Source organism: Pinus tabuliformis, chromosome 7 (genome assembly GCF_031772625.1).
Source record: "Pinus tabuliformis cultivar Carrire ecotype Pingquan chromosome 7, CPIR1, whole genome shotgun sequence".
NCBI classification, from domain to species: Eukaryota; Viridiplantae; Streptophyta; class Pinopsida; order Pinales; family Pinaceae; genus Pinus; species Pinus tabuliformis.
Window position 1 is genome coordinate 1678540889 of NC_142293.1, and position 5432 is coordinate 1678546320.

Below are 5432 nucleotides of genomic sequence, written 5' to 3' on the forward strand. Positions count from 1 at the left end.
ACTGCTTCCTTGTGCTGAGTTGCATCTATCTGCCATCAGCACTGCCTCCTACAACTTTGCCAGGCTCTACGTCATGGCGACAATGCGCGTCGTCGCTTTAATTTCGTCGTAGCGTTGTTGCAACTCCCACGCTTTTGTTTCCAGCCTCTGCACAATGGGGTCTTCTTGTAGGCTGGTGACCACCTCGAGCGACTACTCGAAGAGTGTCGTGCAGTCCTTCACTGCATTATCCACTGCTGCTACGGCGTCTTTCACAGCTGACTCGCACTATTATCTGATTTATTGTGGAGTCAAAGGCTATACCTTCAACTACAACTCTGTGATTTTGAGGTTCATTTCCAACTATACCTTTGCCAATTCGATGCGTGCATCGCGTACTCCAGCAGCGAACTTTTGAACCCACACATCTACTGGCTCAGCCTCGGAAATTTCCAGCTCTGGGACAAATTTGCATGCCTCAGCCACGACCTTAGCCATGCGTTGATTCTTATCCATAAGGTATTTCACGAGGTCAATGGCGGAGTCTCATTGTACAACCATCTGGGCATTATTGACCTTCTGCTCACTGATTACCTATAACGTGTGTTGTTCACAGGCCCGCAGTTCCGCAATCACGCCATCCTACAAAAGGTGAAGCACCTCACTGGGAAGCGTGGCCAAGTTAAGTCCAACTCCCTTGAGGGTGCTGACAGTGGGCCTGTCAGCTTCTATCTCTGTAGTCAGTGCTCCATCCAACAAAATTATTGCTTATGGATCTCATGTGCGCAGCATCCTTGCGGCTTCTGAGGTGCCAGGCGCCAAACCGGTTGACGTCGCATCGATATGTACCTGTGATGCGTGGATCTGCAGCTCGCGCAAACCCGTTTGGATAGCAACCAACGGTTTCTGTTGATGTTGCTCGAACTGCTGTAGCAGTTCCACAGTGGCATCCCTCACCTTATCACCTATGTCATTCAAGTCCCCCTATGTTAGGGTGATTGTGTCGAGAGACGTCTTGCTAGCCTTGGAATTCTTCTGCAACCCTACTGCTTCTAGATCTCTATTGTGCTTGATGCAAAACAGAGTTGTCTTCGGGTCTGTTCCTCCCTGCTTTATTTGTTCATCCTCTTCTTTTGTCTCTGGGGAAGGCAACTTCTGACTCCGATCAGAGCCGTGCTCCTCTTCCTCTGCTTGCCCACCCATCTGCTTCGCGGCAATGCGCTCTACCTTGGCCTTATCCTCAGCCTCCTTTCTTCTCTTCACGACCAACTGTTCCATCTTCAGCTTGGATTCTTCCTTCTTTCGTTGTGCGATAGACTTGCTAGATCCCACTATCAACTCCGTGGCAGTGCGCCAATTTGTCGGCCAGTGGTCGAGGACAGTTGCAATCGCATCATCTGTGGCCAAGTATGGCAGGTCATGCCACTTTTGTTCAGGGTCCTTTCACGCACGTATTGAGACATGGTGGAAGTTGACCTTGAATTCCATGTACTCTTGCAGCTTATCAAAATTTGTTGGTGATAACCGCAACTTGCGTTTTATGGCCACATGGATGCTCATCTCCATCAAGATCTAGAAGATCTTGTTGTCCTTGATCCATTGAGGATCCTTCATAGCCCACAGTGAAGCAAACTTCGCCGCTTCCAGTAGGTCTGGTGTGACCAGAGGAAACTGGGTATCCTCGGGTAGCTCCCATGCAACCAACACTATCGACAACAGTAGCCATGCATAGTGGAATTTCTTACTATGATCCTGCACCACCTTATGGTAGTTCACGAGGAACTCACCGTAGAGGTAGTGCACCCAGTTAAATTGTACGCCCTCTGTGCACTGGGCTGCCAAGGCTATCACTGGTGCCAACACTTCATCTGCATGACACTTCCTCATGACTTTTCCTACAAATATTTGCATCGCCACTTTGATTGTGGGTTCACAGATACTTGTGATGGTGTAGCCGCGCAGCTTCTTTACTAGCTTGAATTTTACCTTCATCGCCTCAACAAGGGCATGCTCACTGGCCTTTCCGCCAAATTCCATGGTCGGATTTTCTCCTGAGTGTGGTAGCCGTGTGATCCTATGGATCAGCATGTCATTGATGGGCATCGGCTCCTCCAGCCACAGACACCCATCATGCACGAAGCAAAACAGCAGCTTGATCACGATCATCGTGATGGGCGCGTGGTTGTAATGCGACACCCGTAGCAGGTTTAGCAGGCCTCCCTCGTCAACGTCTTTCAGCCACTTCCTTGGCTCTAAAGTAGTCACTCCAATGTTTTTGTGGAAGACACGATGCATAAGTTGGTTTGTCTCTAAATGAGGGAAGCACTCTGTGTCAGCTAAATCCTAGTCTTCTAATTTTATAAGGGGGACACGCCCCAAGCGCGGTCCCTCAAAGACAATTTGCTCTGGCAGTAGGGGTGTGTGCAGGGTGACCTTACTCTCATCAATATCCTTCGGCACCTTCGTTTTTCCCCTGCACGGAGGAATGTACTCAGGTAGCTTAGAAATGGGGTCAGACCCCTCAACCTCAACATCCTCCGTTTCCATCGCAATATCCTCATCATCCATGGGGATTTCTTCGACCTCTTCTTCTGGCTCTAGGTCAACCACCTTGCCCTTTTCCTGCACATTGGGCTTATCCTTCTGTGGGTGCTTTCTAGGTGATGCGTGCACCGACTGCAGTGTCGCGGCCTGCTTGCCTTTCTTGTTCTTCAGACCCTCCTTGGTCGGGGTAGGCCTCAGCCTAGGCAACCGTGGTGACTTAGGTACTTCAACTGGTACTTCCGTAGTTGCAACCTCCAGGGCAGCTCCCTCGGCTGCCATGGCTACCTTTGGAACAACTCCTTCGGCTGTCATTGCTTCCCCAACATTTACAGTCTCAATCAGCGTCAACATGATGTTATTCAACAACTCTTGTGTCTCCTTTGGCAACTTCTCAAATGCTAAACTTGCTATCAAAGCTTCAAAGTATTCACAGTTCATGCGCGCTTGAGAGCTCAACACCTTAATTCTCAAAATGCCAAGTTTTTTCCATTGGGCAACCCTTTGTAATTTATAGGCATTTTCGAATTCAAATCCGACCGTTCCCCCCACAATCAGTTCATTAATTCTATATTGGCAGCAGATTTTCAAAGATCTAGTCCATAAATTCCGACTTAAATGCCACCCCCCACTCCATTTGGTTGTTTTTTCATCATCAAATCATGACTAGTGACTTTAACGGTCACATTTCGGCTGTCTTGAGCTGCTTTTCCTTTGGTAGCGCAGCCCCCTGCACGTTTCTGCGGGCTCTGTGACATTTCTTCGTTCGCGCAGTTCCCCAATTGCACAACTCTCTACCCCGGCAGTGTAGTTTATAATCTTGCACTTCCTTTTAGCTACCTGGAGTGATAAGACTATGCTACCCTCATATAGTCACTTAGCTAGATCACCAGTGTATGGCTTCAATCAGCTGCCATTCACCTTCCCTGGGAAGGGTTCTCCATTCAATTTGAGAAGCTGAACTGCTCCACCATAGGTAATCTCCTTTATGACATATGGCCCTAGCTAATGCATTCTAAATTTCCCTGGAAATTTATCAAAATTGTTGTCATATAACAAGACCAGATCATTTACCTTGAAGGTGCGCAGTTTGATGTGTTGATCGTGCCATGCCTTTTCACGCTCCTTTTGAACTTGTTGATCAAATCCAGCTAGAAATCGGTCCTCCTCAAGCTCCACTAGTTGCGTGAGCCTCTCTTCTAGGGCTCCACGATCCGCCATTCCTGTTAATGCTGCTATGCACAGACTAGGTACAATGTATTCCATTGGCATCACAGCTTACACGCCATATAGGAGCCTGAAAGGTGTTTGTCCAGTAAGCTTTTTGTAAGTCGTTTTGTAGGCCCATAGCACCGCGAGTACACACACATCCCAGTCATTTCCCTGAGAATTGCAAACCTTTGTCAGCGCGCTCTCTAGTATCTTATTGAATTCTTCCACCATCCCAATAGCCTGCGGAGTATAAGGCATACTTTTCTTATGATACACCTGAAATTCCTATGTCAACATGTTGATTGTTTCGTTAAGAAAGTGTGTACCTTGATCTCTCATCAAAATCTTTGGACACCCGAATCTTGTCGAGAAATATTCAAAAATAAATTTTGCTATTGTCGCGCTTGTGTGGTCCTTCACAGGTTGTGCCTCCACCCATCTGGTCAAATACTCAGTCGCAGTGATGATGTACCGCGCACCCGTCTTCTTTCCTTGAGGCTGAATTGGTCCCACAAAGTCAATTGCCCATTTTTCAAATGGTTGTAACGTCACCTGTGGTATCAGAGGCAGCTCATCCCTCCGCAACGGCCTGCCAGTCCTTTGACATGCATCACATGCCCTACAATATGCTTTCGAATCCTTATGCAGGGTCGACCACCACAACCCAGCGCGTAGAATCTTCTGCGTTGTTGCTTTCCCTGCATAATGTCCTCCCGCGGCTCCTCCATGAGCCTCAACGAGGATGCTGCTTCGTTCAAAGTCAGGCACATAACATCGCAATATTTCATCTAATCCCATTTTGTACAAGTGCCCTAGAATGATAGAAAAGTCTACCACGCACACTACCAGTTCCTTCTTCTATTGAATTTTATAACCTTTCGGAGTCGTTCCTGTCGTCAGGAAGTGGATAATATCTTCAAAGTGACTGTCCGCGATGCGCACTGCAAAGAGCTATGTGTCAGGTAGTCCTTCCTCTAAATTAGTAGGTTCCTCTCCAGTTTCAATGTGCGACAGATGATCAGGTCCCACATTCAGTCGTCTTGGCTTCACAATAACTTCGAAGTCGTACTCTTGGAACAACAACAGCCACCTACATATCCCCCCCACAACATAGGCTTGTTGACCAAGTACTTCAATGCGAAATGATCCGTATACATCTTAAAGTGTCTGCCCAACAAATAGTGCCTAAACTTCTGGAGCACGTACACCATAGCTAATCCTTCGCGCTCTGTCATGGAATAATTTTTCTCTACTTTAGACAGCTTCCTACTTGCAAACGCTATAGGATGATCCAGTTCTCCCTCACCATCTTGTGTCAGTACAGCTCCCAATGCAATACATGATGCGTCCACGTGCACATGAAATTCCTTCTTCCAATCCGAGAAGACTAGGATCGGCACGGTGACCATTTTCTCTTTCAGCACATCCAAGCTCTTCTGACATTCATCATTCCAACAAAACATAGCATCCTTTTTCAACAATTTCTCCATAGGCATGGTGATCTGGGCCTAAGTCTTGATGAACTTCCTATAGTATCCGATATGCCCCAGAGTTGCGCGCAATTGTTTCACACTCCTCGGCGCCTCTAAGTTGATTATCACCGCGATCTTCATGGGGTCTACCATCAATCCTTGTCTGCATACCACATGACCCAGCAAGATCCCAAAAGGGACACAAAACAAACATTTATTTATAGTGAG